Source organism: Pinus tabuliformis, chromosome 9 (genome assembly GCF_031772625.1).
Source record: "Pinus tabuliformis cultivar Carrire ecotype Pingquan chromosome 9, CPIR1, whole genome shotgun sequence".
In the NCBI taxonomy this organism is placed as follows: Eukaryota; Viridiplantae; Streptophyta; class Pinopsida; order Pinales; family Pinaceae; genus Pinus; species Pinus tabuliformis.
The window spans coordinates 1,888,016,712-1,888,042,963 of record NC_142307.1 but is presented as its reverse complement, the minus strand read 5'-3'; the positions used below and the strand labels follow the sequence as shown (position 1 = coordinate 1,888,042,963).

The window sequence follows — 26,252 nt, the reverse complement described above, 5'->3', positions numbered from 1 at the left end:
TATATAGTATTAGGTTTTTTCTCATGCTTTCTATGAATGGCACGGGTGAATTTTATCCTACACCCACTAGGTTATCGATATGTAATTTCGGTAATTTTGATTTCAAAGGATATTTTAAAGAAATGCAATGATTTCATTTGTGTATTCAATAAACACAATATTTTATAATTGAGTAAAATATTCGCCATGCCTTGTGAGAGATTCGCCAAAAAATTATATATACATATCATATTATTGATAAAATCGCCTTTCATTTTTCCTATATACCATGGAGATTCGCCCATTTATTATACATGTAAATTTAGGGGGGGTTCTTAAAATTTTCCCTAGAAGGGTTAGTTTTGGTGTTCATATATTATCAATCATTTAACTCTGGACACATCCATAACATAAGGTTTGTTTTCTATATAATAACAACCTAATTTCATTAACTAAATAATCACACTAGCTTCTTTGATCAAGTTTAATTTTCAGATTTTGACAATTTTGATTATAACTCTTATCTTCTAATGCTTCCATTTTTATCTATTCATTGAAATCTATTTCAACTTTACTCACTTTTACTTCACAAATTTGTTTTGAAGTTTGACTTAGCACGTCTTCTACCTTGTTTTATTTTATTTTTATATGCTTAATGTAGAAATCATATTCACTTAGGAAGGCCATCAATCTAGCTTGCCTGACATTGTCAGGTTAGTTCAACAAATATTTTAAACATACATTATTAGTAACTAAGGTAAACTTTTTACTAATTAGGTAGTGTCTCCACATTTGAAGTGTGTGGATGAAGAAAATTAGCTCAAGTTCATGAACTGCATAATTTCTTTCATGATCCTTTACTTTATGGGATTCATATAACACCACATTATCTTCTTTCATGAGAAGACTCCCTAAACCTTCCAAAAAAGAATCAATACACACTAAAATACCCTTGGTATTTTAAGCACCAATGCAATAGTAACAAAATGTTTAAATTGTTCAAATATTTCTTGACATTTTTTAGTCCACTCGAATTTCACCCCTTTCTTTTACAGGGAGTTTATGGGTTACGCTAATTTGAAAATTCCCTTTATGAATCTGCGATAGTATTTGGTGATAACCATGAGGGACCTTACATTCGCCACATCCTTGGGAATTGGCCAGTTAAGAATGGCCATTACCTTTTCAGGATTCACTTCTACCCCATATTTGGATATCAAATGTCCTAGATATTTTATCTTATCTTAATAAAATACTAATTTGTTAAAATTAGTGTGTGTCTGATGTTTATGCAAAGTCTAGAACACTATTTACAAATGTTTTTTTGTGCTCCTCCAATGTCTTTGAATAAATTAATATATCATCTTATAAATATTACTACAAACTTTTCTAAGAATTTTCTAAAGACACTTTCATCAAACACATGAAGGTAGCAGGTGCATTCATAAGTTCGAAAGGAAGCACTGTAATCTCATAGTGTGTGATATCCCCTCTGATTTTAGTATTAATTAGCAGTGTTGTAATTAGAGGAAAATCATTTTTGATCAAACTATGATTTGTTGGAATGATATTTCATGGATTATATAAGTAAATAGATATGGATATTGCTATGCAATAATTACAATTATTATAATAAAAAATATATATGGATTTGGAATGGAAAATTATTGAAATGAGACACTTGAGTAATGAGATAATTACCAATCTCAATCTTAGATAAGATTGAGGCAAATCTTCCATATTTAATGGATGGGAGAAAAAGATCCATTGATTCTCTAGCCAGAGAAAGATGCTAATTATATGAAAAGTTAAATCACTTCTAGAGATAGATGCAAGCTTTAACAACAACAAAAAAAACCTTTCGCAGAAGCGGGACACGGATAATAGGAAAAGATAATGGAATAAAAGGTAGAAATATACCTATGGGAAGGATGAAGGGGTTAAAGCTCTAAGGGATAAATTATGGAAATTCATCTTGGCTCAGTGGGAACTTGTGGCCAGTTCACGGTTGGGTGGAGACAATGTACTCATTCAGTGTTTTCTCCAAAGTCTGGTTAGAACTTCTGTTCATTTTAATTTGATATAGATATAGTTGATGGTTTGGTTAATTTGGAAAGGCACGTTGTTAGTAACACTTATATATTACTGCATTGGAACTACTTTTTGTGTCTAACGTATTATCTTGATTCTAATTGATAGGTATACATTGATTGAGCATTTAATTTGGAGTGCATACTGATTATAACATTTTAAATTTGTCATTTATGGAATTATGTTATCTTTAACATGATGAGTGGCTTCAGGACATGGTAGAGGAGATATAATTTCACAAAAATCCTTACTTCTCTTTAGTTGTGAGCATATACAGAGGCCTAGTTGGAATTACAAATCTTCCCAACAGATAAATTTTAGTAAGAAGAATTACAAGATGTAAGAATTTTTAACATGAGCATATGAAAAATTGTTTATTAAATTGCATGCTATGTTAAAAGAAAACTTTATATTTCAATAACTTCATGTTGATCATTATGGTTGCTACTTGATGTTTTCCTTTGGGTTATTTTAAGAAAAAATTATGATCCTCTATATATCTCTCTGAGGTAATCCTAGAACTTTACCAGAGTCAAGACTCCTCTTGTTTCTCCAATAGAAGGGATCAGTCTACATGTACATCATTAGAAAGTAGTGGACGAGGTTAGGTAAACCTTGTTGGAAGTATAGGGAACAAACAAAATAGAGGGAAGGTTTTTAGGATGTGTTGATAAGCCTCCTAGCCTAGCAACTAAAAGTTATTATTTTAATTAAAGAAGTGATTCTATATGTCGGAATAAGAATAAAATGGCATAGTATCGGTGTCTCAAAAGTTATAAATTGTCAACAAAATAACCATAGGGAGTTGCTTGTAATTCAGAAATTTGTAACTAGAATGTAAAGACTTAGCACTGCATCACTTCATTTCATTCAAATTAATATACTTACATATATATCAAATGAACATGATGAAATGTTCTAACTCAACTATGAATAGATAAATGATTTTGGAGAACTAACTAAACTACACAACAATTACTACTTTACAACATTTCTATGAATACATATATGCAACAAGAAAGTATGATAGTGTGCTCCAATGAGACTATGAATAGGAGAATAATTCCAGAGAAATTAGGAAACTATTACATCAACCAATACCATGCAAATAATTCATAACCATTATTTAATTAACACCATATTCATAGTACAGGCTCGATTGCCAAAGCAAAATGAAATTCGTGGGCTAAATGAAATTATTAGTCGATAATTCCTTTCTTGTAAACAATAAGTGAGGAGGCATGCGGCCTTGGAACTCATACATATATAAGAGAAACATAATAATAATATAATAATTCAAAAAAAATGCTAACAACTTTAAAAACAAAGAAAATCTAGATCTGAAATAGTCACGCACTTTGCCATAGGATGAGAATCCTAGGGTGCTAAGTTAAAAACTGAGTTAGGGCTTTTCATTCTTACATGTTTCTAAGCTAGAAACCAAAAATATAACAACTATATCTTAGAGTGATTATGAAAAGAAAAACACGCAATGTGCACTGAAAAATATGGAGGCAACAAAGAAAACATTAAGAAATTAGAGGGTGTAAACAGACACTCTGTCCACGCACTCATTAACCCCAAGAAAATTTGCAGTATTCAGCATTCTCGAATGAAATGAGAAAGGGCCACCCACCTGTGAAATGGAGGACTAGTTAGGCGCTGAGGACGCCCAAAACCTTCAGGAAATCAAGACCAAAAAAAGAGACCGTGAGTGTACCTATACATTTAGTGAGGAAATATCTTAAATTAGGTTCAAGTTACCAAAACATTGATGTATTTAAGAAAATAAGTGACTGTGAAAGAGGGGAAGGAGCTAGTGCAAGATTACCTATTGCATTAGAGCTGGGGGTCAAGCTCAATTTCCATTGCTGTAATAGCCATAAGTTTAGTGCAAAAAAAATACCAAAAATAACCCCCATAACAAGCGTTTTAGAAGGTAGAGTTAACTAAGTGTCAGGTTACCTGGAGTAAGGCGATGGCGTTACACTTTTGCAACAAAGTAAATGAAACTTTGGCCACCTCGACCTTCTCAGGGAAGAAATTTGGAGTATATATTCTACACCTGCGTAGTCCAAAGCAAAACAGAGCATAAGATTAACACCCTACTCTGCACCTTGAAAAACGTATAACACCCTAGAAGAACTGACGAAAGGTTGTTTACCATAGGGTTCTGTTGAAGCCCCGAAAATTGGGTCGACAACAAAGGGGATACCCGCCCAGTCCGGACCTTGGTTGGCAGCTCCTTATCCGTTTGGTATAGCGGGTCCGACTGGGGATAATGGGACCAATTTCCCAATCTATGAGTGTGTGTGTGTAGAATTCGATGTTGCTGATCTAACAATTCCTATTTAAGATGTTCTAATTCAAATTTTAATCTAATTCTATGCTATTGTAATCTAATAAACAACACATCTAAATCTATACTGACCCAGGATGTAATTTTTCTATTATGCGATCTAAAGAGATTTCAAATAACAACTGGTAATGAAGATCATTCAGCGATTATAAGAAAGGAAATCAATAAAGATGAACCACTTCGCATAAAAAGGTTAGACGAAACAGTTGTGAAAAACATATCGCATCATGAGTTATTCATACATTAAGCATAAATAAATAGCTATCATCGTACAAAAGTTCCAAATGATAACTCAGGCATTCATGCAATAATATATATACAACTAAAAACTATATATCACTTTAACATATAAGCAGAAATGGTCAAGAGATAAAAGTACCATTTATGACTAGTCCTACTCATAAGCTTCAAGCAACAATGATTTATCTCTCCTTGCTCTAACATCCACTAGGAGTACAGAAGTGCAACATCAGTAGCAGATATCAAATGCAAACATCAACAAATCTTGATCCATTCATTCACCAAAACCTCCTCTGAGGGTGCAAAAGCGCATGTTCTGAGGACAAGTTTTTGATAGATTTCTGGACCCTTCTCTAAATGCATGAGAAGGGTTTAAATACTACTAACTAAATAACTTAATTAAACACATTCAGGATACGGTTTAAATGATCACCCTTTTTCTAAGCAAAACCATTTCTAAAAATTAAATCTAATATCTAAATATTTTTGCATTTGCTCCTTAACATTACAAGCATTCAGTATTTTGCCTGAGTAGAGTTGGCTGACTATCTTCCACTTTTGGTTGAGCTAAGTAAATAGAAATGGTAAGAGTTGGCACCACCTTCTCAGCAAGATCGATGATATACTCGAGATTCATCCTCTGACTATGTGGATTTACTGTGTATGCCCAGTAATAATCCAAGTTCAACTTGGTTAACCCTTGAATTGCTTCTGCCTTTTTCTCTAGCTTTCTGTTTCCAGTTTGTTCTTTACCATTGCTTTCTTGCATTTTTCGGGCTTACAAACGACTGAGCAATTAGAGGCTTTTCTTTTTGAGCAATTTTCTCAATGATGCGCGATTAGTGCTAATCGCACATCAGAATTTGCCTTTGTTCTTTGATCCGGGCTCTTCTGATGCATTTTTCGCTTCTAACGCCTTTTTCTTCACTGGGTATAAAGCTTCAAAATTTGAAAAAATAATGCTCTCGTGAGCTCTTGACCTTGAGTCATTAAACTGCCTGTTGATATCAGCATCATTCAATACTCATTCAACCATGGCTATAAATGAAAGATCTGTAATGAATGGCTCAGCAGCGTTCTGTGAATGTGCGACTCTATTGCATGCGGTATCTGTTTATGAGGGTGTCTTTTCTCTGTCTTTGAACATTGGAGCATTACCCTTTTTCAACATAGCTTCCTGCACATTGCTTCAGGTAACTTCTATTTTTCGTTCCTGCAGTTCACAAGTGAGGAAAGAGTAATGACAATAAAAATCGACAGGAAAGCCTTAAACTCTACGGATGTACAAAAACATGCCACCTGACGTGAACTGACTCTTCGACAAACAAAAAACCATCTTTCATTAACAACTATCGTATAATTCATTAATTATCATTAAAGCACGTATCCAGTTCTTGGTTTATGGAAAACTTTTGTTGAATATTGAGCCGGGAAAATTTGCGATGGAATGTTTCTGCGATCTGTATCGCAGTATCGCATTTCGCAGTTATTGCATTACCGCAATTTCATCGTGTTATGCTATCGCAAGGTTGCTTGATTGCGCTATCGCAAGGTCGCGGGTCAGAGTATCGCAATATCGCGGGTCGCAGTATTGTTATAATCGTTATGTGTCTTTCCTGCAATTTTGTGATATGCGATATGCGATATCGCATATTGGCAATTTTTAAGGTTTTCCAATGTGAGTGTTTATTAATGCATGCGATGCGATGGGGTTCGCGTCGCAATCTCGTAGTTTATCATTTTTACTCATAAGGAAATGTCCTATCCTTCTTTGCGCGATGCGATGTTTCTTTAAGGAGTAAAATACATGAGCCTTAATTGATTTTTTGAATTTGTTACTAAGGGTCCCCACTTACCTAGTGTTATTGCTAATACTAAATAAGGAGGGGGGTTGTTGGTGGCCACAACAATTGGCGATTCACTTGGAAGAACCAGTTATCTCTTTTTTTCTATTGAATTTTCTAAACTTCCAAAACAGAAATTTTTTTAGAAAATTAAAGTTTATTATGGAAAGATAAAGTACATTATGCTCTAACATGTCAATGTTATTTTGTTTCAACCATTTTCCACTTTGATTATTTGCTTCCTCAGGCTAGTCCTTGTATTTCCATCAGTCATTACTTGGTCTTGTAAAGATAAAACAAAGTCTCCTCTGTAAACCAGCTTTAAATATGCTCATTTGTCGTAGGTAGAGCCTCTGCTGCCAGCAGGCATTTATAGCCTCGACAGGGTTACCTGTTACCTAGTAATGATCTTGTATCCTACTTAAGGCAGCCTACAACTTTCATAGAAAAATCCATATCCACACTTATTGCTTTGTTTTTCTTTTTATTCTTAAAGAACAATGTCTTGGTTTGGTAGCCAAATTATGACACAGTCATTCACTTGATTTATAACTTTTCTGAACAAACTGGCTCATGATGAGACCCCTTGTCTTTTGATTACAACAATCTTGAGTCATTGCCCTATTGTGATGTACAATATTGGAAAAGTCAGCAAGTTATAATATCTGTGATAATGATAAGCCGACTCGTGATGAGACCTCTTATTCTTCAAGATAAAGTGTATCCTTGGGTTGTTCCTCTGAAAGTTGTGATTTCCTTAGCAAGGAGGAAGTCATTGTTTGCTAAAGATAGCTCTGGACAATAATAATAGAGTTTTTGGATACAACTGTTCTACAGAGAATCTTTATTTTGTTATTGATACCTTTCATTGTACTGAGATAAAACAATTTCTTCACTAAAGGTTGTTTTCATCAAACTTTTTGAAGTTGAAACTAGTATTATATCTGAGCTAGAGTCTTTAGCTGTATCTATCAATAATAAAGATCAGTTTTCCAAAAGATTTGCTATTTATACAAGCGAAAAGTTCAAAATCTGAAAGAAAATTGGTGTCTTTTTCGTAAATGCCTAATGTAACCACTCACAACTGGTTTTATTATGAAAAAGAAAGACAACTACTCTACAAAAATAGAAGAATAATCTTCTATGGAAAATATTTCTTGTGAATTTGTCCATTAACAGGCAAAGGATCCCTCTTACCTGCTAAATCCTGTAACACAAACGTTGATGGACCTATGACTTCTACAATTTGAAAAGGACCAAGCCACATTCTTTGAAATTTTGTATGTTTGCCCTTTTCTTCATGAGCCTTGTCCCACTTTAAAACTAAATCTCCCATCTGAAAATCTTTTATGGTCATTATGTTTGAATCAAAAGATGATTTTACTCGTGCTTGATGATGAGCATGTGTTTTCCTAGCCTGTTCTCGTTGTTCTTCTAATTTAATTATTTCCATTTGTCTCAGTTGTAAGGAAAGTGAGTACTTCATCAATGTATTGAACTAAAGACAAAGAGGGAATTGCTAAGTGAGTCGGAAGAACCACTTCTTTCCCATAAACTAAATTAAAGGGAGAAGTGCCGATAGAAGCCTTTTGCGTTATTCGGTCTGCCCATAAAGCATATATCAAAGCCTTGTGCCAATTCTTATGATTTTGGTCAACTATTCTTTTAACAATCCTGATTAGGTTTTTATTTGTGGACTCAGCTAACCCATTGCCTTGCGGGTAATAATTGGCCGAATATTTAAGTTTGAATCCTCTTTTAAGTGCGAATTCAGTCATTTCATTTCTAGAAAAGTATGATGCATTATCAAACATTAAAGAGGATGGCAATCCAAACCTGGTGATTATAAATTGATCTATGAACTCAATGATATTTTCAGAATTAGCCGTCTTGAGCGGAACTGCTTCTACCCAATTAGTAAAATAATCTGTTGCTGTGAGGATGTATTTATGCTGCTTAGAAGAGTGAGGAACGATCTCACCTATTATGTCCAATCCCCACTGACTGAAAGGTTGCTCAATGTTTACTGGCTGTAGTGGCAAGGATGGCTTCTTTTGTCTTCCAGCAGTAGTTTGGCAGACTTGACATCTCCTCACGTAACTGTGCGAGTCTTTAAACAGCATGGGCTAGTAATATCCTATGCGCAAGATTTTATGTGCAGTAGCATCTCCAACATAGTGTTTGCCTGCCGACCCATCGTGGAGTTCCTGCAAAACTTTTTCAGCTTCAGATTTCTCAATACATCTAAGAAGAACAGAATCATAATTTACCCTAAAAAGAATATCATTTGTGAGCTGATATTGTTTGGCTTCCAGCCTAAGAGCTCTTTTCTTAGTATGATCGAGGTGTGAAGGAGCATACCCGTTCTTAAGATAATAAATGATATCAGCGTATAATGACTCTGTATAGTTTAGGCTTACCTCGCACATTTGTACTTCTTCAGATGGAATTTCAGAAATTTGCGATGCTCCAGCCAGCATTTTGCAAAAGCCTTTACCTCTTACAATGTTTGCTGGTTTAATCTCAATGTCATATTCCTGTAAGGCAGTAACCCAATTGGCCCTTTTCTCACCCACATCCTTTTGTACTAGAAGGTTCCTTACTGCTGGAAACGGTACTATAATCTTAGTATGGGTTTAAGTAAGAAAGGTCTGAAGTATTTGACCGCTTTGAAAACAGCATAAGCCTATTTCTCCACGTCTGAATAATTTAATTCAGCACCCTCTAAATTTGAACTGAAAAACGCAATTGGAGCTTCCTCTTTTTCTTGATTTGCTTGAGTTAGTATCGTAGCATATGACTTATCTGAGGAAAATGTGTATCGAATAAAAGGCTCTGAAAAAATTGGAGTTGCTAAAGATGGAGCATTAATAATAGCTTGTTTGATCAGGTTGAATGCTTCATGTTCATCTTGGCCCCATTTAAAATTTGAGTTCTTTTTAATCATGGTTTGCAAAGGAGACATGATCCGTGAAAAATCTGGAATGAATCTCTTTACAAAGTTGATCTGACCAAGGAAAGATTGCATGGCTCTTTTGTTGTGACGTATGGATATTTCAGAAATTTCTTTGATTCTGTCGGGATCAATGTGAATACTGGATTTTGACACTATGAATCCTAGAAGTTTCCCTTCACTTAGTGCAAAAAAAGATTTCTTTGGGTTAAGTGAAATTTCATACCTTCAACACCGTTGAAATATTTTTTTCAAGTCTTTGAGATGGTCGCTTCACTTCTTTGAATACACGGTTATATCATCCAAATAAATCACTACAGATTTATTGACTAAACCTTTGAATGTGATGTCCATGGCTCTCTGAAATTTGGCACCAGCATTAATCAAACCAAATGGCATTTTTCGATATGTGTACGTGCCCCATTTAGTTCTGAATGTGGTTTTCAATTGATCATCAGGATGTACCAACACTTGATTGTATCCTGAAAATCCATCCAAGAAGGACATTAATTCTGAGCCCGCCACTACCTGCAGTATCTGTTCCATTGGTGGTAGAGGAAAATTATCTTTTTGGCAGGCCTTGTTAAGGTTTCGAAAGTCAATGCAAATCCTAATATCTCCATTTTTCTTTCTAACGGGTACGATATTGGAGACCCATTTGGAATGTCTAACGGGAAAGATTATTCAGGCTTTCAATAACTTATTGAGCTCAGTTTTTATTTGATTTTCTAAATTGGGGTGGATCTTTCTCAGCTTTTGTTGGACAGGTTTTTCATTATCGATCATGGGAATAGTATGTTGGATGATGGAAGTGTCATATGTTTTTAGCTCATCATAATTCCAGGAAAAAATATTTTTATATTGTCTCAAAAGACGAATATACGATGATTTTTCTTCAAGGGTTAGGCCGAGGCCTAGATTAATGTTTTGTGGTTTGGCATCGGTTCCTAGGTTTACTAATTCATAGTTCAAGGTTGAACTTTGGAGTTTTGAATTGGTAGACCTTTTAAACCGATCTTTCAAATCGTACAAGTCTTCTAACTTGACCACCGACTTAGGTATAGCATTGTTAGTGCTATCTTGTTGCAATTGTCGATCATGTTGGTATTCGTCAATTATTTGATTGGAGTAGGATCCTTCAGATGTGAGGAAATTTACAATATTGGGATCGTCATTGAATACTTTCCAATTTGTGATGTTATCAGGAATGGATGGTCTAAAGATTAATTCTATTGAGAATCTATCTGGACTAAAATCTTTGGAAGGAATAATCTTAGAAGCTACGTTAGCCAAAAGGTCTACACTTGCGTTTTGGAGTCTGGGGATTGAAGAAATATTAAATGCTATGAAATGCTCAGTCAGATCTTGAACTAAGGATTGATAATGTTTTAAATGACCTGATAAGCAATGTATTGTGTTACGTACTTGTTTAACCACAATCTCAGAGTCTTCGAAAACTTGAAGATACTTGACGTATAACCCGATTGCTTTGTACAAGCCTTGGACCAAAGCCTCATATTCTGTTGTATTGTTGGTGCAATCAAATTCGAGTCTGCATGTAAGCATGATTTTATCTCCTTCTGGACTAATTAAAACGCATCCTGCTCCTGCTCCTTCGTTAGATCTAGAACCATCAAAAAATAATTTCCAAAACAAAGATTTATTTACAGGTTTATATAAAAAATTGATACATTTCGAACTATCAGTTTGAGAAAAATTTTCGACTTGTGACCAAACAGAGTGTTCTAAATAGGGTGACGCATGAGCATTGAAATTTCCGAGGAAAGAATCTACCGAGTAATTACCAATAATGCTGTTGTTATACGCTACTGGTTCATTCTCCCCCTCTAGCTCCGTTACTATGTACTTCTGGTGTATCTCTCGTTCAACTTTTATTTGATTCAGTTTACCATTGTAGGGCAGCCACATGTGCGACCAGTCGGTTGCGAAGTATCCATGAAGTTTTTCTGACCAATCCCTGCTAAGGATTAAGCCATAGAATTCTGGAATATCAGCAACTAGAATGTTAATAACTTGACATACCTTCGGGTTGGATGACAACCTTATGGTTACTTGATTTAGTTCGCTGATCACTTCGACTTGAGATCGATCTAGCTAAACTATGCGCACAGAGGATTTCTGTGGTTGAACATTTAACTTGGCACATATGGATTTCGGTAAAATATTCAACGAAGCACCAGAATCTACCAAACAATTGTGCACATTTTTATTGAAGATTTCATAAGTAAGGAGAAATGGGGAAGTGTGAGATCTTGATCTTCCTCCAATTAGAGCGATGTCATTTGAATCAATCTTGTTGATTGCGTTAGTTGGAGGTCTTCCAATATTATGAGAAGCTTGAGAAAGTTCAGCGGAAGGCAAAGGTGCTACTGGCACGGCATGTAATTCTTTCATCATTATCTTCTGTTGATGCTTTAACTTGCTTAGTTTGTAAAGGGTGATGTTGGCCCTAGTCTTCTTCATGTATTCTATAATATTGTACTCCATTTCATCCGACAGGATAAGTGTTTTAGATGGAGTTGTTTTGTCTGTTTGGACTAGGCTGGTTTGAGTCGCTTTAGATGTCGTTTTCTTTTATGCGACTTTATCCTTTATTGCAGAGCTTGCGCTCTTCGGCTTAGGGGTAATTTGGGGAGGATCAAGCTGATTTTTGCTTCGTGTGCTAACTGGGAATAGTTCTTGATCTTCTTCTTGTGGGAGGATGAAATCCCACATTCCTTGTAATTCCACAACTTCTTCGTCATCAGTCTGCCCTTTAGTGGCCATTTCCTCTTCCTCTTCCTCGGATTCAGCATTTGAAATGGCATTGGGTGGCTTTGAATCCGTAGAAGGACCTCTTTCAAAAGCTCTATAGGGATTTTTTGAAGAAGTTTCTGCTACTTGCTTTTTGATGTCGACCATTTCATTGGACATCGTCTTTAGAACTTTCTTCAATCCTTCCAAATCGAATGGATCCTTCGCTTGTTTCTTCTTGGAGTCTTCCTTGAAGGTGACTTTTTTGGATTTACGTTCCTCTATCACGGATTTCTTTTCCAGAGCTATTATTCGTTTCTCTACTACTATTGCTTCTTTCATGTTATCGGCTAAGGTTGTTTTATTGGCCCTGTCCATGAAGATTGTTATGTTCGAAGGTAGAGCGGTGATATACCATTCACATCGTACTTCTTCGCTGCGCTGGGAAGCAGTAGGAATTTTGTTGAAAATTTTATTAAAACGTAAATTGAAATCCTTGATAGGCTCTCTAGTTTCGGCTGTAAGGTTGGATAGGTCGTTGATTAACGTTGCCGTAGATTAGTCATCACCAAAATTGGTCAGGAATTGCTCCTGGAAGATGTCCCAACTTGTGATGGATCCGAAGGGTAATGAAAAATACCATGACCCGGTTGTTCCTTGCAGAGTATAAGGAAAAAGCCAAACAACAACATCTTCATTAGTAACCCCATTGAGATTAATGGAAAGCATGAAGTTGTTTATGTGCTCTTCTGCTAGCATCCCTGCCTCGGGATTAAATTTAGGTAGCCATTTCTTAGGATGGGCCGGTATTTGACTCAAGGGTGCAGGCATTAAGACTGCACCAGGGTTATTCCATGGAGAATGGGCCATTATTGAACTGCTAACAGAGGAAAGTGCAGAAGATGATCCCTGTGGCTGGGAGGATGAGGATACTACGATTGTAGATGATTGAAGAGGGGTTGTGGGGGTTCCAGTGGACAAATGGACGATGATCTGGAGTGGTGGAGTGGATGGTTGACTTCGCGGTGAAGAAGTTGAGATGGATGATGTTGACGAAAGAGTCTCACTATCGGACTCTTTGGGTGATTTCCTCGCTCTTTTCCTGGTGGGGAGAGGTAATTCAGTTGGCTAAACGCCAAACTTTTCACTCTTTAGCCTGGTTAGGGGATGAGCAGGATTGTAATGCGAAGTCACGCTGCCTTGAGATTTATCAGACCTTTGAGGAGAAATGGAAAATCGCTGAAGTTTGTGAATGAGAGATTCGACTTCAGGAAGTTGAATGGTAGATTGTTCTGAAATGTCAGGGTCGGTAGCAGCGGTTGATACTCGAGCGACTTCTAACTCTGAATTTATGTGTAATGGAGAAGTCGGGGGAGATGGTGAAGGCGATTTACTCTCAGAATGGTATTCAGATTTGGATTTACTTGCCATTCATAGTTGAGGCCCTCCTTCTAGCGCCAAATATGTTGAAGCCCCGAAAATCGGGTCGACAACAAGGGCGATACCCACCCAGTACAGACCTTGGTTGGCAGCTCCTTACCCGTTTGGTATAGCGGGTCCGACTGGGGATAATGGGACCAGTTTCCCAATCTATGAGTGTGTGTGTGTAGAATTCGATGTTTCTGATCTAACAATTCCTATTCAAGATGTTCTAATGCTAATTTTAATCTAATTCTATGCTATTGTAATCTAATAAACAACACATCTAAATCTATACTAACCCGGGATGTAACTTTTCTATTATGCGATATAAAGAGATTTCAAATAACAACTGGTAATAAAGATCATTCAGTGATTATAAGAAAGGAAATCAATAAAGATGAACCACTTCACATAAAAAGTTAGACGAAACAGTTGTGAAAAACATATCGCATCATGAGCTATTCATACATTAAGCATAAATAAATAGCTATCACCGTACAAAAGTGCCAAATGATAACTCAGGCATTCATGCCATAATACATAAACAACTAAAACCTGTATATCACTTTAACATATAAGCAGAAATGGTCAAGAGATAAAAGTACCATTTTTGACTAGTCCTACTCATAAGCTTCAAGCAACAATGATTTATCTCTCCTTGCGCTAACATCCACTAAGAGTACAGAAGTGCAACATCAGTAGCAGATATAAAATGCAAACATCAACAAATCTTGATCCATTCATTCACCAAAACCTCCTCTGAGGGTGCAAAAGTGCATGTTCTGAGGACAAGTTTTTGATAAATTTCTGGACCCTTCTCTAAATGCATGAGAAGGGTTTAAATACTACTAACTAAATAACTTAACTACACAGATTTAGGATACGGTTTAAATGACTGCCCTTTTTCTAAGCAAAACTATTTCTAAAAATTAAATCTAATATCTAACTATTTTTGCATTTGCTCCTTAATATTGCAAGCATTCAGTATTTTGCCTGGGTAGAGTCGACTGACTGTCTTCCGCTTTTGGTTGAGCTAAGCAAACAGAAATGGTAAGAGCTGGCACCACCTTCTCCGAAAGATCGATGATATACTCGAGAGTCATCCTCTGACTATGTGGATTTAATGCATATGCCCAGTAATAATCCAAGTTCAACTTGGTTAACCCTTGAATTGCTTTTGTCTTTTTCTCTTGCTTTCCGTTTCCAGTTTGTTCTTTACCATTGCTTTCTTGCATTTTTCGGGCTTACAAATGACTGAGCAGTTAGAGGCTTTGCTTTTTAAGCAATTTTCTCAGCGATGTGCGATTAGTGCTAGGTGCTAATCACACATCGGAAACTGCCTTCGTTCTTTGATCTGGGCTCTTTTGATGTGTTTTTCGCTTTTAGCGCCTTTTTCTTCACTGGGTATAAAGCTTCAAAATTTGAAAAAATAATGCTTTCGTGAGTTCTTGACCTTGAGTCATTAAACTGCCTATTGATATCAACATCATTCAATACTCATTCAACCATGGCTGTAAATGAAAGATCTGTAATGGATGGCTCAGCAGCATTCTGTGAATTTGTGGCTCTGTTGCATGCAGTATCTGTTTATGAGGGTGTCTTTTCTCTGTCTTTGAACATTGGAGCATTACCCTTTTTCCTCATAGCTTCCTGCACATCGCTTTGGGTAACTTTTGTTTTTCGTTCCTGCAGTTCACAAGTGAGGAAAGAGTAATGACAATAAAAATTGACAGGAAAGCCTTAAACTCTACGGATGTACAAAAACATGCCACCTGACGTGAACTGACTCTTCGAAAAACACAAAACCATCTTTCATTAACAACTATCGTATAATTCATTAATTATCATTAAAGCGCGTATCGAGTTCTTGGTTTATGGAAAACGTTTCTTGAATATTGAGCCGGGAAAGTTTGCGATGGAATGTTTCTGCGATCTTTATCGTAGTATCGCATTTCGTTGTTATTGCATTACCGCAATTTCGTCATGTTGTGCTATCACAAGGTTGCGGATCGCAGTATCGCAATATCGCGGGTCGCAGTATTGTTATAATCGTTATGTTTCTTTCCTGCAATTTTGGGATATGCGATATGTGATATTGCATATTGGCAATTTTTAAGGTTTTCCAATGTGAGTGTTTATTAATGCATGCGATGCGATGGGGTTCACGTCGCAATCTCGCAGTTTATCATTTTTACTCATAAGGAAATGTCCTATCCTTCTTTGAGCGATGCGATGTTTCTTTAAGGAGTAAAATACATGAGCCTTAATTGATTTTTTGAATTTTTTACTAAGGGTCCCCACTTACCTAGTGTTATTGCTAATACTAAATAAGGAGGGGGGTTGTTGGTGGCCACAACAGGTTCTCAAGCATAGTCCCTGACCAAGGGATGAGCGATAATGCTAAATATGTTCTCTTTACAATACATTATGCTACTTCTTAAATATTTGTTGACACTCTATTATTTTTGGAAACTAACAACTTCTCAAAAGGTTAAATCACATAGGACCCCTTGTGTAATCTCATAGGACCCGATGAATTTTATGTGCCCCCTACTAGTTAGACATAGTATAACAACAAGCCCTCTTCACCACCAGATAATCACTTCAACATCTTGTCTTCCTAATGGCTTCTCATGTTCGAGATAAGTACCCAAATTTGTTATCCGTCACTTTAACACTTATAGAGGATTTCAATACATAATTGAATGTGTCAAATTAAGAGTTTTAAATAAGTTCCCTGGCTAGGAGTCTACCTATCAGGGAAAATTTTAAGGATGAAAAATTATCTTGAAGTTTAAAAACATTGGTGAATCTCACTAGTCCATAATATGCAAACTATAAAATGTTTATTGATGTATTTGTAAAATTATTCAATTTTAAAATGATTTTACATATACTCTCTATATAATGTTGGAAACTTTTAAGGAAAAATAATTTTATATTGTAAAATTTGGGTGAATCGTCTTTATAAGAAATGGAAATTGGCGAATCTTTTTTTTTAAAAGCATGGAAAATCAACCCACCTGTGAATATTAGCAACTAAAATTTTCAATGATATCTATATACATACCCTTTTTGATGCATACAATCTTCTCTCCTACTCTACTCATACACCCACACATATATCTCCTCTCTTTCTTTTCCATCCTATCACTCGACTATCATCCTCTTCGGTGGTGGCATTTTACCATTCCTCTCACTAAGTCATTTACAAGTAGTCAAGCCACTTAATCTCATAATTGAGAAAAGTAGTGCTTTCACCATTAGTATTCAATTGTTAGCTTACCAGCCTAGATCCATCTTATCAAGCCCCGAGAGGGAACAAATCTCTCGTGGTGCAAACCTATTTTTTGAGTGCAAAACTTGAGGAAAGGTTTGCACCTTGAGAGATTTGATCCCTCTTGGGGCTTCATAGATCTAGTGTTAAGATGGATCTAGGTTGGTTTCAGTCATGTCCGGTCATACAACATTTTTGAACATCTAATTATTTTGATCATTTTAAATATTTAATTTGGTTAATGTAATTTAAAATTTTCTTAGTTACCTCACTTTGTTGCTAAACATCTAATTATTTTGATCATTTTAAATATGCTAAATATGTCTAAGATTAATTTGGTCAATTTAATTTAAAATTTTCTTAGTTACCTCAGTTTGTTGAAATGAGAGAGACTCTTAGTAACTTGAATGATAAAAAATGATGAAATACAAAGTTTGAGTGCAAAGTGTCAATGTAACAATATTGACACATAGCGAATGTGAATACTAATCTGAAACTATTTTCTTCTACTGTTCCTATTGTCACATCTAATATTTTTTCTATTTCCTCATATCAATCATATGAAAAGAGTAGTTGGAATCATAGACCATTCAAATATTTAACTTGAGATACTATAGTCAACAACATACCTTGTCTTTGTTGCTCTCCAATATTAATAATAGTTTTCTTGAAATTCAATCATTGTGACTTATGGAGTGTTAAACCCCAAATAATTTTCAATGGTAATTATTTTCTATTACCGTGTTTGAATGCAAAGTAATTAACAATGTTGAATGATGGAAAGTGGGAATAATAAGAATGTACTCAATTATAAATAGTTTACAGTTTCAAGAAGAAAACATTTGGGGTAAGCACACATTTTATTTAGGATGAAAATTCAAGTATTGTACTTACGGTTGAATAATTTTTATGTCCTTACACTAAGAGAGTGTGTGTATGTTTTGGGGGTGAGAAGGAGAGACAAGGGGAGATAGAGATATAGATGGGGGGAAGGGAAGAAGAGAGAGGCAAAGACGGGGAGGGAGGAAGAGATATACATATGGAGAGAGAAATGTTAGAGAGAGAGAAGGGGAAGAGAGAGAGGGAGGGGAAAGGGAGAGAGGGAGGGGAAAGGGAGATAGATAGCTATGGAGAGAGTGTGTGTATGTTTAGGGGTAGAGAGATAAAGAAGGAGAGACAATGGGAGATAGAGATATATATGGAGGAGCTAGAGATGTGCTTACACTAAAATCAGAGCACATTATTAATCTAATTACTTTGAAATTAATGTACATCATACATCTTGTTGCATCAAATCAGAAATCCACATCTACACTAAAATCAATGCATTTAGTGCAAACAATCAAATATGATTAGAAATCAACATCTATATTGAAATCAATGCATCTAGTGCAAGCAATCAAATAGGATTAGAAATCAATATCTACACTGAAACCAATGCATCTAATGCAAACAATCAAATATGAGTAGAAATCAACATCTACGCTGAAATCAATGCATCTAGTGTAAGGTATTAAATATGATTAGAAATCGACATCTAAATTGAAATCAATGCATCTAGTGCAAGTGATCAAATATGATTAGAAATCAATATCTACACTAAACCAATGCATCGTGTGCAAGAAATAAAATAGGATCTCTCTCTCTGTGCCTTCTCTCTCTCTCTTTCTCTCTCTATGTCTTTCCTTCCCTTCCAACTCCATCTCTCTCTCTCTCCTCTCTCTCGAGTCCTCTCTCTTTTTCCCTCCTCTCTCTCCCCTTCTCTCCCACCTCCCTTCATCTCCCCCCATCATACACACACTCTCTCTCCACCCTCCAACTCTATCACTATCTCCCTCCCTCTCTCCTTCTCTCTCTCCTCCTCTCTCCCCCCTCCATATCTATGTCTCCCTATCTCTCTCTTCCCCTTCTTTCCTTATCTTTATCCTCTCCTTTTCTCTCTCTTCCCTTGTCTCCTCTCTCCCTCATTCCATCTTCATCTCTCCCTTTTCACTCCCTCTCTTTCCCCCTCCAAATCCATATCTCTCCCTCCCTCTCTCCCCCTCCTCTCTCTCTTCCTTTCTCTCTCTCACTGTGTCTCGCACCTTTATGTCTCTCTCCCACACTCTATTTCCCCTTCGATCTCACTCTCTTTCTTAAATATGATCCCATTGCATTGTATTTAAGAAAGTATCTAAAGTAATAAAAAACATAATTGGTTGTAAAATATGAAGCCTATATTTTGGATCAATCATATTAAAGAAAATACAATAATGGAAAAATTAAAAGAATCACACACTATCTTTTGTCTATCATTGTTAATCACTTTTCTTTCTCATCGCTTGGATCCTTGGTTAAGATGCATCTATCCTAGTTCTTTATAATATTATTTATATTATATAAATTTCACATATGTATATATAAAAGTATTCTCATTTTTTAATTTACTAAAACCTCCATCTAATATACCTGAAAAGTAATTATAACATTTTTTCTCTTAGATTTAATTAAAAAATGTTATAAAATTAAATTAAAAAAAAATATTTGTCGAATATTTTTATTTTGAAATAAGTTATTTTTGTTGGCATATGGTATTGATAAGCCATGGTATTGGCTCGTGGTATTGTAACAATTAAAAGCCTAGATCCATAACATAATAATCCAAAGTCTAGATGGCCCATAGTATTGATAAACCATGGTAGTAGCCCATGGTATTATAATTTCCTTCCCTCCTCTCCCTCTCTATCTTTCTCTTGTGGGTATTGGCTCATGGTATTGTAAAAAAAACCTGCTCAGAAGTTAATAATATCCATGGTAAATATTCATGATTAAAAATCTTATCATATTGTAAATATTAAGTTTTTATCCACTTATCAATTAAATTTATAGATGGAACACATATATATTAATTATTACAAATATATTGATTACATAAAATATAATATTACAATATTATATTGTACACAATATTTATAACCACCCCCACCTAATAAATAGTGGCGATGGGTGGGGAGAAATACTAATTAAAATGTAATATTATTAAATTTTACCTAATATTTCAGGTCACACCCCACACTAAATATTACATTCTACTCAATATTTCCCCTCACTCCTACTAATTTTATTGAGCACCTCCCTACAACTAAAAACCTAAGGCAAAGAAATATAAATTTATTATTATTAACGCCGTGAAATTTATCTCGTTATTATTACAAGATATGCCCAATTGAATCCTCCACTTCCTTTCCCTAATTTTAATTATTATTTTTTAACTAATTTTTTTATTTTAAAATAACGTTGCACATATCTTCAACATATACAATATATATTAACCTACATATAACGTTACAAATATCTTGAGTGTATACAATATATATTGACTTACACATATTTTATTTAATATTTTTTAATGTAACGTTACGTTAGTGACAACATCTACCCTATATACTAAATTGTAGAGGAACTCTTGACACAATTAAATAAATCAGAAAAAAAAAATTAAAATAATTTACTATTAAAAAATAATTAAAATGCTTAGGAATATCCTCGCTATTCCTACTTGCAATATAGTGGTCAAAGAACATGCCCATATTATTAAAACATCATAATTAATTATCCATGCTGAAACTAAAATAATACATAATAATTTTTATATATTAAAATGGAGACCTGACACCAGTAGATGTCGGAACATACAACTGAGTTTTATAAAAAAGGCACAAAGTGAAAACACGTCACTCAACCATTTTAAAAATACGTACTTTGACAGATTCCTAAGCCTATGACACATGCCAATCGATTCATATCAATCAACAATATTCTTGCGATACTCCTCTTATCCACTGGTTTTAATACAGGGGCTGCTGGGCTGCTCATCACCACGGCCATAACCAAATACCATGGTTAAACAAATGAATCAATAAAATAGACCTAAAAAAACTGTACGTACCTCCAAAATTACTCCTAGTCAACCCCATCGATATAATAATATAAATTTAGCGTCACACGATATTATAATTTGGATCGACGTTATTGTGAACCGCACACAGACAGAAAATGCAGTAAGCAGGATGTATTGATGGCGGCGGTCAACAGTTTGGCCTGTTGAGACCGCCAATAGGATATGGCGGTCGGCTACTGTTTGGCGGCTTAATATCGGTCGTCAATATATTATATTTTGCGTTAATCGCTTGCTTTGATTGTTCGCTTTGTTTTCTTTGATCTTCTGGCAGGAAGTCACCTTTACAGTTGCAAATCCGTGAAATAGAAGCTATTTCTACAAGAATGGACGGGGAGGTTATAGAGGTATCGCCATGTCCAGAACAATCGGATGTTGTTGTTACGATACCAGTTCACAATTTGAGCGGAAGGAAAGAGGGAGAAGGAAAATGTGTAGATAATTCCCAGCAAAGAGGGCAGTGGCTTAGGGCTTCTGTGCTGGGAGCCAACGATGGATTAGTGACCATAGCATCCTTAATGATAGGAGTGGGAGCAGTCCAATCAAATGCAAAGACCATGGTTGTAACAGGTTTGGCAGCCCTGGTGGCAGGAGCTTGCAGTATGGCGATTGGGGAATTCGTTTCAGTGTATGCTCAACGTGATGTAGAAGTCTGTACCATGAAAAAAAGAGCAAAGGATGTGCTAAATCCTAATAAGGATGAAAGCCTCCCTAAACCGTTCCTGGCAGCAATTGCATCGTCCCTCGCATTTTCTGTGGGAGGAGTGGTGCCCTTACTCTCAGCAGCATTTATTACTCATTACGCTATTAGAGTCGTGGTGCTGTTATTGGTGTCGAGCGTGACCCTTATAGCTTTCGGTGCAATCGGAGCATACTGTGGCCGCACTCCCGTGATGAAAGGAACTCTGAGAGTACTGATAGGAGGGTGGTTGGCCATGTTGGTAACCTACGGCTTGCTAAAGCTCTTTGCAACTATATCAGGATAGTATTTTAACCTGCGCATAGCTATTTCCAAATGTATAGTTTACATCGTACAATCAAGTATATGTGCCAGGATTGTAGTGATAAGCTGTAATAGTTATAGATGACAATTGGCTACTCAGCGAAAAGAAATTGTATATATTCACATTTCATGAGGGGGTTTATTCCTCATTTAGCTCTTTGCTAATGTAATTCTTCAAAATTATTTGAACCTTAAGGCTATTATTTTAATTATATTTGAACTTTAAGGCCATTATTTTAATTACATTTGGATAATTGTACCATGTATATCATATACCACGTAACAAAATTTTAATACTAATTTTCTTTTTCTGATATAATTGTGCAGGGGAACAGGAATGTGTATGCGGAATTTAAAATAATTATTAATAATTATTTGGGGAAAGGTAAAGAATTAATTTACATAAAATATTTTGTTGAAATCTAATTTCAACGCAGACCAAGAAAAACCTTGAACCAAGCCAGAAACCGTTCACCGGATTTTCTCGGAGCTATTTGCCGACGAAGGAATAATCCGGGAAGGAGCTCCGAGAAAATATGGAGCTGACGCGTGGTTGACCCCTGACGTAACGCAACGTAAGAATCTCGGAGGTTAACTTTCAGCACTTGTTGGTCTTCCGATATTGTTCTCCACCGTTGGATTTGCTCCCGTGTTCTCCGCCGTTGATCACCTGGAGCTGCATACGAACCCACATCAATTCAATGTTTTGCGTGGAGTAAAAGGTTTATGGTTGACCGCCGTAGGTAAAAGAATTTAATGATTGGTACAAGATTTTGGTGAGGCTCTTTTAATATGAGCATGGGCATGTTATAATATATGTTTTTATATATATTTATATACGGCATGTATTAAATAGGAAATCGTATGTAATAAGTTTAATGTTTTTTGTATTGATTTTTAAAAAAAATGTTATGCATTGCACACGGGAGGCATGTATGCGTATTCACAGCAGTAAAAAATGTTGATGGTGCGGTAAAAGAAGAAGAAGAACCAGAGGATGTATGCACAGCAGTGCATGAATACATTCAGTAATGTTTTGTGAAGTTTTTTTTTGGTAGCGAAAACCATGTGTGGTTTTGCACGAAGTAAGTTTTTGTAAGTTTGTGTAAGTTCTGCTTTTACAGCAGTATGTAAAATTGTTTTACACCAGTGAATGAAAATGGAGACTTTACAGCAGTAAGTTATTTTTCACAGCAGTGAATATAAAAGGGATTTTACAGTGGTAAATCTTGGTATCAGTTTTTAATGAATAGAAAGTCTTATGGTGGTGAAATACTCTGTTTCTCAGTGAAATTTCTTTTAAGTCTTCTGTGTGCACAAAAGATCTTGGAGCAAAAGAAACAGAGCATTGTCTCTGTGTGTTTGAATATTTGGTTTTTGGTATTTTCCCCATTAAAAATACCCAACAGTGGTATCAGAGCAGGCTTAGGCTCTTTAAAAAAAAGTTAAAGAAGCTGAAGGGAGAAGGTTGTTGCTGCAGCAAAACTTCTCAGGCAGACAGAAGACTCAGACATCAAAGGATTCAGGTATTTCAAAAGTTTTTTTTGTGTTGCTGAAGAAACAGTCAGTTGTTTTTAAACATACACAGTCAAGGAATGGCTAGCACAAGCACTGGTATGGGTTTGTTTAACACCCAGCTCCCACAGTTTAATGGGAAGAACTATGACTACTGGTCAATAACTATGACAGCTCTGCTTGCTTCCCAAGATTTATGGGAAATAGTTGAAGAAGGCTTTGAAGAACCAGCAGATGAAACTGAGTTCAATGCATTAACTCAAGGAGAGAAGGATCTGCTGAAGAACAATAGGAAGAAAGATTCAAAAGCCCGTGTGTTGTTGTATCTAGCAGTAGACCAGAGTATGTTTCCAAGGTTAGCAGCAGCTAAGACAGCCAATGAAGCATGGCAAACCCTCAAGACAGCCTATCAAGGCATGGAGAGAGTGAAGACAGCAAAGCTACAATTGCTGAGAAAGGATTTTGAGAACTTGAACATGAAGGAGTCAGATAACATTGACTCATTCTTCACTCATGTGATTGGTGTAATCACACAAATGAGAACTCATGGAGAAACCATTGAAGACAGAAGAATTGTGGAGAAAATATTGAGGGTCTTACCCTCAAGGTTTGATGCCATAGTCACCACCATCGAAGAGACAAAGGATCTCTCAAGTTATTCAGTTGATGAGCTACATGCATTACTGATAACACATGAGCAGAGGTTGAGTAGGAATGAAAACTCATCTCTTGAGCAAGCCTTTAAGACCCAGATGTCCTTTGGAAGAGGAAGAGGTCAAGGCAGAGGAAACCGAAGAGGAAGAGGCAGAAGCCAGAACAGAGGTGGAAGGAACAGCCCATCAAATGCACAAGGAAGAGGCAGCAATACAAATCAGAACCAAGGCCAAGGCAGCAGCCAACAAGGAGGACAACATCATGCTCAAGGACAAAGGTATGATAAATCTAATGTTCAATGCTATTATTGCAAAAAGTATGGACATTATGCAAGTGATTGTAGAAAGAAACAACATGATATGAACAGTAGACAAAATGCAAATGTTACAAGAGAAAACAACAGTCAAAATAATGTCCTGTTAGCTTGTAACATGGCTGAAACACATAGTGAAGACATATGGTTTTTAGACTCAGGTTGCAGCAACCATATGACAGGGAATATAGCCCTCTTTTCAGCCTTAAATCAGAATTTGAAATCAGAGGTCACACTAGGAACTGATAGTAAAGTGTCTGTTATGGGAAAAGGGGAGGTAAAAATATTTACAAAACAAGGAGAAAGGAAAACCATAGCAGATGTCTACTATGTCCCCGGAATGAGATGTAACCTATTGAGTGTTGGACAGCTTATCCAAAAGGGTTACAATGTTTACTTTGTAAATGATGTGTGCACCATCATGGATATACCACCCAGCAAGAGATGCATTGCTGAAGTGAAGATGACAAGGAACAGGATGTTCCCTCTCCGGATCAGGGCAGACTTGAAGAACAAAGGTGAAATTGCAGCAGTCACCCAAGAGGCCTTCCAAAGCGTGCCAAAGGATGAGAACTGGTTATGGCACTTGAGATTTGGGCATCTAAATTTTGGAGGTCTAAACTTATTGAGCAGAAAAGGAATGGTAAGAGGATTACCATTGATAGAGAAACCGGACAGCCTATGTGAAGGCTGCATTTTGGGAAAACAACATAGAGAAAGTTTTCCATCAGGGAAGAGTATAAGGGCAAAGACACCCTTAGAGATTATCCACTCAGATTTGTGTGGACCAATGCAAGCTCCATCATTAGCAGGCAGCCTATATTTCTTGACATTCATTGATGATTTTACAAGAAAGACTTGGATATATTTCCTCAAGAACAAAAGTGAAGTCTTTGAGAAATTCCAAAACTTCAAAGCATTTGTTGAAAACCAAAGCGGGCTGCACATTAAAGTTTTGAGAACTGATAGAGGAGGTGAATATGTCTCCAAGGAATTCCTAAGATTTTGTAGAGAAAATGGAATACATAAACAGTTTACAGCAAGGTACACTCCATAGCAAAATGGAGTTGCTGAAAGGAAGAACAGAACCATCATGGAGATGGCAAGGAGCATGTTGAAGGCAAAGCATTTGCCAAATGAGTATTGGGCTGAAGCTGTACATTGTGCAGTTTATATATTGAACAGGTGTCCTACAAAAGCAGTCATGAACAAAGTGCCAGAAGAGGCATGGAGTGGTAGAAAGCAAGGAGTCACCCACATGAGAGTTTTTGGGTGTGTGGGCTATGCACACATACCAGATCAGCTAAGGAGGAAGTTGGACAGCAAAGGGGAGAAATGCATCTTCATTGGATACAGTGATGAATCCAAAGCCTACAGGCTGTACATTCCATCTACCAAGAAGTTCTTTGTCAGCAGGGATGTTCAATTCATTGAAGAGGAAGCTTGGGATGGAAGCATAGAGAAGACAGTTAATGTTAAACACTGTTTGTCTCATGATGAAGATGAAGAGGAGGTGGCTGAAATGAATCCCCAAACAGCAGCACCAGCACAAGGACAGCAAGGGACACCATTGAGGATCAATGAGAGTGCTTCTCCAAGCACACCACAAGGAGGAAATTCAAGTGCATCTTCAAGCACTTGCACACCAAGTGAACGAGGTAAGAAGTTTAGAAATCTAAGTGAAATTTATGAAGAAGGAATGAATTCCTTATTTGCCTTGTATTGTCATGTTGATGATCCTATTCATTTCAAAGATGCAATCAAAGATAGGAAATGGATAGAAGCTATGGATGAGGAGATGAATGCCATAGAGAGAAACAAAACATGGGATTTGGTTGAGTTACCAAAAGGCAAAGAAGTCATTGGTGTGAAATGGGTCTATAAGACCAAGAGCAATGCTGAAGGCAAGAT

The 26,252-nt window shown here is 36.2% G+C and overlaps 1 pseudogene; it reads left to right on the top strand.

Annotated features, from left to right (window-relative positions):
• The window catches only part of LOC149156468 (vacuolar iron transporter homolog 2 pseudogene), a 28,459-nt pseudogene extending 6,617 nt beyond the window's left edge, over nt 1-21,842 (top strand).
• Nucleotides 21,843-26,252: the final 4,410 nt, after the last annotated feature.